This window comes from Cervus canadensis, chromosome 32 (assembly GCF_019320065.1).
Source record: "Cervus canadensis isolate Bull #8, Minnesota chromosome 32, ASM1932006v1, whole genome shotgun sequence".
In the NCBI taxonomy this organism is placed as follows: Eukaryota; Metazoa; Chordata; class Mammalia; order Artiodactyla; family Cervidae; genus Cervus; species Cervus canadensis.
Genome location: NC_057417.1, coordinates 1,407,694 through 1,422,748, shown reverse-complemented (window position 1 = coordinate 1,422,748; position 15,055 = coordinate 1,407,694). Strand labels below are relative to the sequence as shown.

The following is a 15,055-nucleotide window of genomic DNA, read 5'->3' as shown; positions in this document are numbered from 1 at the left end:
GGTTGTTTTGAGGCAACATTCCATAAAATGAATTGTGTATGTGTATATGTGGTATCTGGAAGTTTCATAATGTTGTTAGAAAGAAATAATAATTCAGTAACCTGCTTTGCCTAATTTCATGTAGTTTGACGAAAATTTATTCAGCACCTTGTATAGGTCCACAATCCCTTATCTTAAATCCTGGGGCCCAGCTGCATTTTGGAATACAGACTTCTTTGAATTTTAAAAAGTGAATATGCCACCCCGTGAGGTCTGGGGCAGAGTCTTGCAATCAAACATTAATCCTCTGACTTGAAGCATTCAAATAAATGGGATAAATGTACTATAAATAGCTGCAAGTCAGTTCAGGTTCTGGTTTTGCTGACACATAATTCTAGTTAGGTTGGGTCACAGATGAATTGCAGAAAACTTGGCTTTTGGAATTTGAGGGCTTGACAATGACTGGTTGGAGAACTCTGATTGGTACACATCACAACCTGTTTCTGAGCATCTAAGTGCCTCCCGCCATCCTCAGAACCACCGTGAGGTCAAGCCACAGCTCTGTTACAGGAGCTCCCTCCTGCTCAGTTCCCTGGCAGTTCATTCTCCTAGGCGATTGTCCTAACACAAGTTTTGTTCATATCCCTCCTCTGTGTCAGTCCTTTCAGTGGCTTTGTATTGCCCCAAAGTCTGCATTTCTACATACATCACAGCAGGTCAGCGTGATCTGGGCCCATTTACCTCTCCAGCCCTTCCACGGCAACTCCCCATGTTTCCATCAGGCCAACCCTTTTCTTCCCCTCCATTGTGCCCTGCCTACTGGCTGTACCTTCCATCTGGAAGCTGCTTGGTCCTGCTTCCGTCCTTCCATTCCATCCTAACTCATTATTTTTCATGTTGTGAATTAGCTGTCTCTTCCCAGGAAACCTTTCTGCCCCTGCTTCTAGACTAGGAACCTCCTTGCCTTTGTGTGGAACACCTTGTATTCCTGTTGCATTGTGATGTAATTACATTGCTGATTCTCTGGAGCAGGTTTTTCAACTGCTGCATGATTGACTTTTTTTTTTTTTTTTAATATACCCAAGACCTGGTGTTTAATACTCTCTGAGGCCTCTGACACTTGACCCACTTGGCCTCTGGCCGTCATCTGCCGACATTTGTTCTGCTTGATCAGTCAGCTTCTAGACTTGGTTCCCAGTGGCCTTTACCAGGTTTCTCCACCTTGGCATTATTGACATTTGGGCCAGATAATTCTTTGCGGGTGGGGAGGTGTCATTGTAATCATCATATAGGATGTTCAGCATCATCCCTGTAGAGACCAGTAATGCCCCACTGCCCTCTGCCCCATTGTGACAACCAAAAATGTCTTCAGACATTGTTAAATGTCCCCTGGGGGACACAGTCACCCTAAGTTGATCAATTTGTCTAGAAGGAAAGCTCTTTTAGGCAGAGGTTATGCTTATGTGGATCTTCATAAACTTGTCACACGTAGTCCACTTAAATGTATTCAACTGGGTAAATGAGGATGAAGGTACTGGGCAAGGAAGGGGATGGATGGGAGAATGAATGAGCCTTTCACATGAGGAGGATGAGAGAATATATAGCAAGTACTTTGTGAGGAGTTGAGTTACTGTACAGTGGGCTCACGCTCTGTTTGGCCTCTTCAAATGGCCACTTCTTTTGCCTTTTGGGCCAACCGCTAAGGACTTCTTTCCTGCCTTAGAGCTGAGCTGATTGCTCAGAGGTGTCTTAGAATCAACCAGGAAGCATTTGTTAAAGCACCATGAAAATCACGGGCACAGATATGGGTCAGAAGCGACCCTGCCCTTGTTGCTTTAGCCTGGTGGGAAAGACACTGTCCAGAGGCCCTTCCACCCCTCCCTTCCTGGCATGTCCCTATTTCTCCTATCCCATGTAGATTGTTAGGCCTTTCTATTATGTCATCCCATGGCACCTATTCTTTTCCTTCATAGTATTCCTCACAATTTTAATTATGTTTTTCTTTATTTAATGTTTCTATTCTTTGAGACTAAACTCTATGGAGGGAGGAACAGTATGTTTTGTTCATTTATCTTTCTGTAGCTCCTGGCATAGGATCTGGTGCATAGTAGGCATTCAGTACATAATTTATGTGAAAATGAGAATGTGTGTGGTGGGCCCTCCAAGAACCCGCATTCCAGTGGAGGAGACAGTGCACACTACAATGTCAAGTTCTGTACCAAAGGAGCCAGAAAGTACAGTGTTGATTTTGGGAATAAGATAGGAGAGTAAATTGGACTAGAAGTATCTGGGTTGACATTTGGGGAAGAAACTTACAAAATACAGAAGACCTGGAAAGAAAGAAGAAAAGTTATTCATGGCCAGAGGCTAATGTTGTTGTTCAGTTGCTCAGTCATGTCCGACTCTTTGCAACACCATGGATGGCAGCACACCGGGCTTCCCTATCCTTCACCATCTCCCAAAGTTTGCTCAAACTCATGTCCATTGAGTCGGTGGTGCCATCCAACTATCTTGTCCTCTGTCATCCCCTTCTCCTCCTGCCTTCAATCTTTCCCAGCATCAGGGTCTTTCCTGGCATGGGCTTCCCTGGTAGCTCAGCTGATAAAGAATCTGCCTGGGGAATGCAGGAGACCCTGGTTTGATTCCTGGGTTGGGAAGATCCCCTGGAGAAGTGATAGGCTACCCACTCCAGTATTCCTGGCTTCCCTGGTGGCTCAGATGGTAAAGAATCCGCCCGCAATGTGGGAGATCTGGCTTCAGTCCCTGGGTCGGGAAGATCCCCTGGAGGAGGGCATGGCAAGACGCTCAATACCAGGAGACAACCATTTTGATAAATCTCTATGTCTGCTTCTTTTAATATTTCTTTAAAATACAGTTACTTTATGCTTTGAAATATTTCATGAATACAGAAAAATATAGAGAATAATATGATCTTTGAACAGTTTTAGTCAAATCATAACATTTTACTACCATTGCTTTACATTAAAAGCTTAAAATCATATAAAATAAAATATTGCACATATATTTGTTGTCCCCTGTGTAACCTCCCAGCTGCTATTTCTCCACCTTCCTTCTGCAGAGAACCATCATCCTACAGTGGGTGTGTATCATTCCCATGCTTAGCTTTCTTCTTAATTACATACATATGTGTTAATCAACAATGTTTGTGGATCTTGAACTTTGTACAGTATGGTATCATCATACTGTGTATGTATTTCTGCAACTTGCTTTTTCATTTACCTTTGAGATGTATCTGTGTAGAAGTGTGTACCAGTAATTCTTCCTTTTTGCTGTATGTATTCTAGGATTATACTATAGTTTGTTTCTTCTCTGTCAGTGGAAGTTTGGTTATTTTCATGCTTTGCTACTAAGTGATGTTACTGTGAACATGCTATCTTGTACGTATTTAAGAGCTTCTCTGAAGTTTGTACCTAGAGGTAGAATTGTTGGTGCACAGGGTGCGTGCCTCCTTGACTTCACTAGCTGTTGCCAGATCATTCTCCAGTGTTGTACAAACTTCAGCCCTCAACAGCACCCTCTGAGAGTTCCTGTTGTTTTGCATCCTTGCTAACCCCTGATGTTGCCAGATTTTCGGAGTTTTCCTAATTTGAAATTGTGCATTTCCTTGATTTCTGGTGTGTGTGAGCATCATTTCTTACATTTATTTTTGGCTGTTTCAGTTACATCTTTTGTGACTGGTATGGCTTTCTATTGGGTTGCTTTCCCCCCCTTATATCTTTAATTATTTATGTATTCTATTTGTCTTAGGTGGTATTTTGCATTTCGAATATGTTCTGCCGGTGGCTTATCTTTCCACTTCTTTTACGGTGTGCTTTGTTGTGTTTCAGTTTTACATTTTAGTCAAGTCATACTTATTAGTCTGTTCGTTTATGGCTGGTGCCCTTTTATACCAAATTTAATAAGTCTCTCTGTACTCTGAGTACTTTGGGATCATAAAGAGATCCTACCATATTTTCTTCCAAAAGTTCTGCTCTTCAGTGTAAGCCTAATACACATGGAATTTATTTGTGTGTGGGTGGCTCAGAAGTTAAAGTGTCTGCCTGCAATGCGGGAGATCTGGGTTTGATCCCTGGGTCGGGAAGATCCCCTGGTAAAGGAAATGACAACCCACTCCAGTATTCTTGCCTGGAGAATCCCATGGACGGAGGAGCCTGGTGGGCTACAGTCCACGGGGTCGCAAAGAGTCGGACACGACTGAGCGACTTCACTCACTTTATGAGGTAGGGAACAGTTTTCCATGTGAATATAAGCCAGTTGCACGAGTCTATGTCTTTGATTGCAGAGTTTATTTTCCCCCAGCTGGTTTGTGATGCTACTTTATCCTGCATCTAGTTTGCTCAGCGTACATGGGCTCTGCTCCGTCAGCCTGTGGTACATCCTTGTGTCAATTCTACACTGTCCTAATTACTATGGCTTTCTGTCTTTATATATTATGGATGGCCCTGTAGTAAGAACCTTCAACAGATGGCTATGATTGGAATTTCAGGTCTGGTGGTTGCATTAGGAAGGTAGGTGGATGTGATGCTGTGGAGGGTTTTGAGGAGGACTTTTAGGGCACAGGTTACATCTACCGTGGGACCGCATGGGTTACTGGATGCTAATGGGGATCCCAGCAGGGACTGGGGTTTCGATTTTCCAGCAGCAGTTAATGGTTTTTCAAAGGGAACTCCGGGTCTCCTGTATGTGGTTTTACCTGTATATTCCTTATGAACTTATATATGTGCCTTATTTTTTTTTTCTTGGAGACCTTTTCATTAACTTTTCATTTAAAATGTTATTCTCTTAAAACCTCACTAGATGCTTCAAACTTCTATTACCTGAGAAAGCCCTGAGGAACTGGTTATTATGAACATTCACTGCTTTGGTGTTAACAGCGTTCATTTCAAGACTTGTTCTTAGCATTGCCATTTTCTTTTTCAGTTAAAATGGCACTTTTTTTTTTTTTTTAAGCTTTAGGCTTGTTTTTCTTCTGTACTTTGTACTGAATTGAATCAGGAAAAAAAATGAATACTATTTTTAAATGCTATTATTCTTTTGAAGAAAGCCTTCAATTTAAATGTTTGTCTAAACTGCAGAGGGTTTCTGTCAACTGTGCTTGCTTCTACTGAGAATGAGTAACATGATCTTTTTTAGATGTTACAGAGCGAGAGCAATGTCACGATGCTTCAAATTATATCACTGTCTTCCTTCTTTTGGTGGCATCTGAACTCTTGTTAAGTAGAACTGAATTAGTAAGAATTAAATAGCTTAGAGAAATTGGCAGAATAAAGGTCATTATGGATATGAGAGTTGGACCATAAAGAAGGCTTGAGTACCCAAGAATTGATGCTTTTGAACTGTGGTGTTGGAGAAGACTCTTGAGAGCCCCTTGGACTGCAAGGAGATCAAACCAGTCAATCCTAAAGGAAGTCAGTCCTGAAATTCACTGGAAGGACTGATGCTGAAGCTGAAGCTCCATTACTTTGGCTACTTGATGTGAAGAACCAACTCATTGGAAAAGACCCTGATGCTGGGAAGATTGAAGGCTGGAGGAGAAGGGGGCGACAGAGGGTGAGATGGTTGGATGGCACCACCGAGTCAATGGACATGAGTTTGAGCAAACTCTGGGAGATGGTGAAGGACAGGGAGGCCTGGCGGGCTGCAGTTCATGGGGTTGCAAAAAGTTGGACACGGCTTAGCCATTAAACAACAACAAAGCTTCTGGTGCTTCTGCAGTGTTAAAAAATAACTATTAAAAGAGATATAGAATGAGGGGAAAAAAAAAACCCAAAACCTGTTTTTTTTTTCCCTCCCAAATTGAAAATATCTTTTTTCCTTTGAAAAAATATCTTTTTTTCTTTCACACTCAATATAAAAAAATTTACATAATGCCAAAGGATACAGAGTAGCACTGCCCAGGAGCACTTTGGGCAGTGATGGGGATGTTTTGTTCCCTGTGGCTAGGACAGTAGTAATGAGTCATGTGTGTCTGTTGAGCACCTGAAATGTGACTGGTGTGACTGCAGAACTGAATGTTTAATTTTATTGAAGTATTCAGTTCAGTTGCTCAGTTGTGTCCGACTCTTTGCGACCCCATGGACTGTAGCACACCAGGCCTCCCTGTCCATCACCAACTCCCAGAGTTTACTCAAACTCATGTCCATTGAGTTGGCGATGCCTTCCAACCATCTCATCTTCTGTCATTCCCTTCTCCTCCTGCCCTCAATCTTGCCCAGCATCAAGGTCTTTTCAAAGGAGTCAGTTCTTTGCATCAGATGGCCAAAGTATTGGAGTTTCAGCTTCAGCGCCAGTCCTTAATGAATATTCAGGACTGATTTCCTTTAGGATGGACTGGTTGGATCTCCTTGCAGTCCAAGGGGCTCTCCAGAGTCTTCTCCAACGCCACAGTTCTAAAGCATCAATTCTTTGGCAGTCAGCTTTCTTTATAGTCCAACTCTCACATCCATACATGACTACTGGAAAAATCATAGCCTTGATTATACGGACATTTGTTGGCAAAGTGGAATCTTTGCTTTTTAATACTTTGTCTAGGTTAGACATAGCTTTTCTTCCAAGGAGCAAGCGTCTTTTAATTTCATGACTGCAGTCACCATTCACAGTGATTTTGGAGCCAAAAAAAGTAAAACCTGTCACTGCTTCCACTTTTTCCCCTTCTGTTTGCCATGAAGTGATGGGACCAGATGCCATGATCTCAGTTTTTTCAATGTTGAGTTTTAAACCAGTTTTTTCAATCTCCTCTTTCATCCTCACCTTCAACTTTTTGGTTCCTCTTCATTGTCTGCCATAGAGTCGTATCATCTGCATATCCAAGGTTGTTGATATTTCTCCTGGCAGTCTTGATTCTAGCTTGTGATTCACCAGTGTGGCATTTTGCATGATGTACTCGCAGTATAAGTTAAAGAGGGTGACAATACACAGCCTTGTCACACTCCTTTCCTAATTTTGAACCAATCAGTTGTTGCATTTAAGATTCTAACCGTTGCTTCTTGACCCACCTACAGGTTTCTCAGGAGACAGGTACGTTGGTCTGGTATTCCCATTTCTTTAAGAATTTTTCATAGTTTGCTGTGATGCACACAGTCAAAGGCTTTAACGTAGTCAATGAAGCAGAAGTAGATGTTTTTCTGGAATTCCCTTGCTTTCTGTATGATCCAACGAAAGTTGGCAATTTGATCTCTGTTTTCTCTGCCTTTTCTAAATCCAGCTTATATCAGGAAGTTCCCCGTTCATGTACTGCTGAAGCCTAACTGGAAGAATTTTGAGCATAACTTTGGTAGCATCCGAAATGAGCACACTTATACGGTAGTTTGCCCTTCTTTGGGATTGGAATGAAAACTGACCTTTTCCAGTCCTGTGGCCACTGCTGAGTTTTCCAAAGTTGCTGACATATTGAGTACAGCACTTTAACAGCATCATCTTTTAGGTTTTTAAATAGCTCATCTTTTAAGTTTTTAAATTTCATCACTTTCACTAGCTTTGTTTGTGGTAATGCTTCCTAAGGCCCACTTGACTTCATACGCCAGGATGTCTGGCTCTAGGTGAGGGACCACACCATTGTAATTATTCCTGGTTATTAAGACTTTTTTTGTATAGTTCTCCGGGTTTTCTTGCCACCTCTTCTTATCTTTTCTAATTCTGTTAGGTCCTTACTGTTTCTGTCCTTTATCTTGTCCATCCTTGCATGAAATGTTTCCTTGATATCTCCAATTTTCTTGAAGAGATTTCTAGTCTTTCTCATTCTGTTGTTTTCCTCTACTTGTTTGCATTGTTCATTTAGGAAGGCCTTCTTATCTCTCCTTACCATTCTCTGGAACTCCGTGTTCTGATGGGCATATCTTTCCCTTTCTCCCTTGCTTTTCGCTTCTTTTCTTTCCTCAACTGTTTGTAAAGCCTCCTCAAACAACCAGTTTGCTTTCTTGCTTTTCTTTTTCTTTGGGATGGTTTTGGTCACCACCTCCTGTACAATATTACGAACCTCCATCCATAGTTCTTCAGGCACTCTGTCTATCAGATCTAATCCCTTGAATCTATTCATCACCTCCACTGTATGATCATAAAGCATTTGATTTAGGTCATACCTGAATGGCCTGGTGGTTTACCCTATCTTCTTCAATTTAAGCCTGAGTTTTGCAATAAAGAGCTCATTATCTGAGCCACGGTCAGCTTCAGGTCTTGTTTTTTCTGACTCCATAGAGCTTGTCTGTCTCCCGCTGCAAAAGATATAATCTATCCAACTTCAGTGTTGACCATCTGGTGATGTTCATGTGTAGAGTCTTTGCTTGTATTGTTCAGAGAGGGTGTTTGCTAAGATCAGCGTGTTCTCTTGACAAAACTCTGTTAGCCTTTGCCCTACTTCATTTTGTACTCCAAGGCCAAACTTGCCTGTTACTCCAGGTATCTCTTAACTTCCTGCTTTTGCATTCCAGATCCCTGTGATGAAAGGACATCTTTTTTTGGTGTTGGTTCTAGAAAGTCTTAATAGAACTGTTCAACTTCAGCTTCTTCTTGAATATCACAGTATTACTGTGATATTGAATGGTTGCCTTGGAAATGAACCGAGATAATTCTGTCTTTTTTGAGATTGCACCCAAGTACTGCACTTGAGGCTGCAGACAAGTGTGTTGAGTACTTTAGTGATGTGAATGGGGTTGAGTTGTTCAAAACTGAGAAATCTGCCTTTTGTTTTTTATTTTGGTACCTGTTGGAATTCCCTGTTCCAGTCACCTGGTGGAATTGCCTAGGAGATCAGATAAAGACCTGTCTGGAATCACTTGACTGCAGCCTCAAAGACCATTTACGGCTGACAGTCTTTACCAGTGCTTTGTTCTAAGGAGAGGGAGCTGGATGTCATGCTAACAGGGGTGTCTGCCCTCTGCGTGACACCTTGGATAGGTTGGTGGGGGCGGCTGCCTCTAGCCTACCTGACGGGCGGGTGTATGAATGGCTACACAGGCACACCCTCTGACATACCGTGTTACATCACCCTCTGCCCAGCCCTTCTGGAAAGGCCATCTTTGCTTCATGGTGAGAATTCCATTGGGGATAAATACTTGGGGCTCTCTCTCATTTGAAATGAAGTCTTAATTCTTACCCAAAGTTTAATGGAAATCCTGGCTTGGCAAAGAGAGAATGGTTATGTCAGCCAAGATCTCCTAGAATTCTCTAAAAATACTCTGTTGTTGCTCATCTGATAGTCTTTTTCTTCTTAAAATAATTTGATTAGTAGTAATGCCATGTAACTAGTTGCTTTTCTCATTGGGCAAATGAGTTTTCATGCACTAAATCTGTTTTAGAAGGTTTATAATATGCTGAGGTCATTTCCATCATGTTCCAAAAGATGATTAAAGGTTTTTAGTCTTTATCTGAAAAATATTTTTCTTAAGGACATTGATGTATTTATAGGAAGTAATTAAAATGATGCTGCTTGAAAAACAAAGGGCTTACGGAACATAGAAACCTGAGCTCCTTCCCCTTCATTGGTTTAGTCATTTCCAGTACAGAAATTGTAATCCTAAACAATTACTTTCAAGGACTAAATTCAAAATCCTGAACTTTTCTGGCTACTTTAGGAAAAAGCTGAAGAGATGACAAGGTTATAAGAAATAAAAAGTATATAGAGTGTTTTTATTTTATTAATAATACTTTTAAAAAAGCTTGGTAAATTCTTATATTTAAGAATATAGTTTGGGTACTGAAATTAGTTTGGGTACCTAGTTTTTTTATTTTTTCAGAACAACCTATATATATAGCCATGTTATATTGCCAAATATCTAGAAATCCAAAACCTGTTAAATCCCAAATATTAGAGAAAACAGTACAAAATATGAATATTGATTTCAACCTCCATTACTTTTAGAGCTAGCTTGTGTATGCCTGTTAGGGAAGTTTAAAAACCGTATTATCATTTATTCATCAGAATGTTTTTGTGTGTGTGTCAGAACATTTGGTAGAAATAAACTCTTTTTTCCTTAGAAGTTTGCAGTATTAGCAGGTCAAGACAAGCTAGAAATGAGGTTTAACGTGAAGTTTTTGTAAAATTCCCATAATAATTGCATTAGGGGACCAGGAGTTGCTAATATTTGTTGACTACTTAATATCTGCTCAAAGCGCTGCTCTGCACCTCAAATCCATTCAATTCTCCTTTTAATCCTGTGAAATAAGTACCTTTGTCACCCCATTTTTAACTAAAGATCCTGAGGCTTTGGAAGTTTAAGTGGTTTGCCCACCGGCTAGAAAATTTCAGAGCTGAAATTTGAACCCAAGCAGCTTTTGCCACCACAGGTCTTATGTGACAAGGTCTCTCGTGAAATGTGGGCTGAACACTGTGACAGGTGAATACATCAGCAGGAACCAGCCCTAACTAAAAACCAAGCCAATGTGCAATTATTGAATGCCTGCTCAGTGCCAACCTTGACTCCAAGCACTTGACAGGTACTGCCACATTTAATTTGCAGCCCGACAATGGACATGAGTTTGAGTCAACTCCGGGAGTTGGTGGTGGACAGGGAGGCCTGGCGTGCTGCAGTCCGTGGGGTCGCTGAGAATCAGACATGACTGAGCGACTGAACTGAAGAGAGAGATCATTTACACCCGTTTTACAAAGAGGTTTAGGGAAGTTAAGCAGCTCGCCCACAGTTGTGCTTCACATAACTCCTGAAGTTAGGATAGTGTGTAGTAATGGATTAACATCAATTTAAGAAAGATTTTTATTAATTTGTTGCAAGGATTTCCCTAGTTCTCTTCAGTTTTGATTTTAGTCATTGACTACGATGAATATACAATAGGCAAACAAATTTCAGATGGCACAGCGTTGAGAGTGTATATGTCGGAAGATGGCACAACATTCAAAAACTGATTTTTGTGTTTATTTGTGTCCTTTTTACCGTTCATGTCTTCAAACATCCCTGGAGAAGGAAATGGCAACCTGCTCAGGTATTCTTGCCTGGGAAATTCACAGACAAAGGAGTCTGACAGGCTACAGTCCATGGGGTTGCAAAAAAGTCAGACACAACTTAGGAACTAAACAACAGCAAAGTTCAAAAATAATAATAAAACAGTACTAACATCTGTTCTCCCCCCTGACGGCAGTCACCCTGTTGCACACCACACTCACACTCACTCAGTTGAAAATGGTTCTACTGCTTTCTTGTGTTTTCAGAGTTTCAGTTTAGCAAAACTGAGTATGTTTATATTCTTCTTTTTCTCTTTTTCTAGTTCACTGTTTCACTTACCAATAAATCTTATATCTTTCCGTGTCAGTATTATGAGAGCTTACTCATTCTTTCTTATAACCATGTAGCATTAATGTTTTGTTTGGTTGTACGGTAATTTAACTCATTTCCTATTGATCTTGACTGGAGTTGTTTCTAATTGGTTGCTATTAAAAATCATACTGCAACAAATACAATGTCATTGTTTTACATTTATGTCTAATATGCACATGACAACACTTTTTAGAGAAGTATGTATTCAGGCCTGCGCTGGGGCTCCGTTGCTGCACTCGGACTTTTCCTAGTTGCGGCACGCAGGGCCCCTCTGGCTGCTGTCTGGGCTCCTCATGAGGCTTTGCACACAGGCTCTGTGTGCTTGGACTGCGGCAGCAGCTGCTGTGCTCGGGCTCGTTGCGGCTCATGGGCTTGTTAGTTGCTCCACGGCATGTGAGATCTTAATTCCTGGACAGGGAATTGAACCCATGTCCCCTGTATTGACAGGCAGATTCTTAGCCACTGGACCACCAGGCAAGTCCCACAGTCACTGTTTTTGACAAATATGTAGGGTTGTGTAACCACACCCATAATCGAGGTACACAGCAGCTCCACCTCCCCACTCCCTTGGCCTCCTCTTTGTCATCAGCCCCACCTCCGCCAGCCAGGGGTCTGCTCTCTGCACTTTCCACAGTGTCCCTGTACCAACGCCTCTGAGGGTGGCTTCTTCCACTTAACATAATACGTCTCAGTTTCAGCCTTCTTTTTTTTTTTTTTGTCTTTTTTTTTTCATTTATTATTGTTTTTTCATTTATTTTTATTCGTTGGAGGCTAACTACTTTACAATATTGTAGTGGTTTTTGCCATACATTGACATGAATCAGCCATGGATTTACATGTGTTCCCCATCCTGATCCCCCCTCCCACCTCCCTCTCCACCCGATTCCTCTGGGTCTTCCCAGTGCACCAGCCCTGAGCACTTGTCTCATGCATCCAACCTGGGCTGGGGATCTGTTTCACACTTGATAATATACATGTTTCGATGCTGTTCTCTCAGATCATCCCACCCTCGCCTTCTCCCAGAGAGTCCAAAAGTCTGTTCTATATATCTGTGTCTCTTTTTCTGTCCTGCATATAGGGTTATTGTTACCATCTTTTTAAATTCCATATATATGTGTTAGTATACTGTATTGGTGTTTATCTTTCTGGCTTACTTCACTCTGTATAATGGGCTCCAGTTTCATCCATCTCATTAGAACTGATTCAAATGTATTCTTTTTAATGGTGGAGTAATATTCCATTGTGTATATGTACCATAGCTTTATTATCCAAAAAATATGAAACGCTTCACGGATTTGTGTGTCATCCTTGCGCAGGGGCTATGCTAATCTCTGTATTGTTCCAATTTTAGTATATGTGCTGCTGAAGCAAGCACAGGTTCAGCCTTCTTGTTACAGAGGATGGTGCTCATCCGTGTTATTGCTCAGTGGTATTGTATGATATGCATGCACCACAGTGTTTTATTCTATCCAAACTGAAGGGCTTTGGATTGTTTCCAGTTTTTTAGACTTAATGAATAAAGCTCCTATAAGCATTCACACGCAGATTATAGTATCTTTTAAAAAGCAACCTTATTGAGGTATCATTTACATACCTTAAGATTCACTCATTTAAAAGTGTAAAATTTAATGGATTTTGGTTAATTTACAGAATCGTGCAGCCATCACTACAATCTAATTTTACATTTCTTCACACCAGAAAGAAACCTTTGCCCATTTACAGTTAATCCCTCTTCCTACCTCCAACCCTGGAAAAACACTAGTCTGTTTTCTGCCTCTACAGATTTGCTTTTTCTGGAAATTTCATGTAAATGGAATCATGCAACATGTGGTCTTCAGCATCTGTCTTCGTTAATGTAGCATAATGTTTTTAGTTTTGTTTGTATTATATCAGTGCTCCTTTCTTTTTTGGTGGCTGAATAATATTCCACTGGAATGTATACCACATTTGGTTAATCCATTCACTAATTAATGGACATTTAAGTTGTTTATGGTTTTGAGCTATTATGAACAATGCTGCTAGGAATGTATGTTTACAAATTTTTGTGTGGATTTTATGTTTTCATTTCTTTTGGATGGATAACTAGGAGTGGAATTGCTTGATCATGGTGAAATTACACTCCACACCCTTTCCAACACTTTTAATTGTCTTTTTTATTATAGCCATTCTAGTGGGTGTCAAGGGCTATCTCAGTGTGGTTTTAATTGCACTTCCCTGTGCAAGTGACTGATGATACTGAGCATCTTTTCATGTGTTTATCAGACTGTAATCTGTATATCCTCTTTAGTGAAATGCTTATTCAAATATTTTGCCCATCTTTAAATTGGAATTTCTGTCTTTCACATTCTGGATCAGGCAGTTTGTTACCTGATATGTGATTTGCAAAATGCCATAGATTTTTTTTTTTTTTCAAATGAAGGTTCAGTAGGTTTTTTTTATTGAATAAATATTTCTGCATTTGTTGTATGCCTTTGGTTAGTTTCTGGAGTTTTGAAAAGGTTATTTTTGGCAGTTTTGTCTTGTTTTGTCATTGCCTTTGGGGAGAGGACTTTCTGAACTCTTTTCTCTGCCTTTCTGAAAGTCCCACCTACAGTTTCATCTTGAACGTGTAAATTCCCAGAAGATAAATTGCTGGATCAAAGAGTTTGTGTATTTGTAATCTTAATAGGTGTTGACAAATTTTTATCCATAAAGGTTATACCACTTTATATCCTTCTAATTTATGAGGTAAGGCCCAATCTTGCCAATCTGTGTTATTAAATTTTCAGAATTTTGCCAGTCTAAATGAAAATGGTTCCCTGTGGTAGTTTTAACATTTCTTTCTTTGTGAGGAGGGTTGGTCATCTTGTTATATTTTTAAAAAACATTCCTTTTCTGTGAGCTTTATTCATATCCTTTGCTCATTAAAAAATTTTGATTATTGATCTTTTCTGTTTATAAGAGCTTATTCCTTTGTGTGATAAGTTGTAAATACAGACTTCCTGGTATGTCATTTTGATCACTTTTGATCTTGTTTATGGTTTTCCTGGCATGTAGACGTTGATATGAATATACATATAAATACATATGCACATGTTTAGTTGTTCAGTCATGTCCGACTCTTTGCGACCCCACGGACTGAAGACAGCCAGGCTCCTCTGTCCATGGGATTCTCTAGGCAGGAATGCTGGAGTGGATTGTCATGCCCTCTTCCAGGGTATTTTCCCAACCCAGGGATCGAACCCAGGTCTCCTGCATTGCAGGCAGATTGTTTACCATCTGAGCCACCATATATAATTATATAACTTATTCACCTTTTTCTGTGGCTTCAGGAGTTGGGGTGATAGGTCTCCCCCAAGACAATGGAGGGGCAATGGCATTGGCAATGAAATGGCAGTGGCAAAGAAATAAATTTTCTTCTATAACCTTTATGATCTCTTATTTTAACCTTTACATCTCTGATTCATGGGCAATTTATCCTTCTGAACCATGTTAAGTTTTTCTCCCCCACCCCTTTCTTCAAAAAGTCCATCTTTTAAGCTCTTAATTTGCAATTCCAGTGTTACTATATACTAAATTTCCATGCATATATGTATCAATTTTTAGACCTTCTCTTCTGTATCTTGTCTTTCTGTTTCTCACTTCAGATACTAATGTCCTACTGTTTTAATCATTGAGGTTTCATAATATATTTGCATATTTGCTAAGGCTAGTAGTACTCTTGCCTCTCTTTCAGTGGTTTTCCAAGCAACTTGTGCTTTTTTTTTCTTTTCTTTTCCATAAGGGCTTTAGCATTAGCTTGCCCAGGTTCC

The 15,055-nt window shown here is 40.4% G+C and overlaps 1 protein-coding gene and 1 non-coding gene across 6 annotated transcripts in view; one reads left to right on the top strand and one right to left on the bottom strand.

Moving 5' to 3' along the window:
- MRTFB (myocardin related transcription factor B) overlaps positions 1-15,055 on the top strand; it is a 205,890-nt gene that overhangs the window by 45,109 nt on the left and 145,726 nt on the right. The window lies entirely within an intron of this gene.
- On the bottom strand, positions 12,536-12,639 carry LOC122433702. Its single transcript, XR_006267184.1, has one exon. It is a non-coding gene; the product is annotated as a U6 spliceosomal RNA (small nuclear RNA).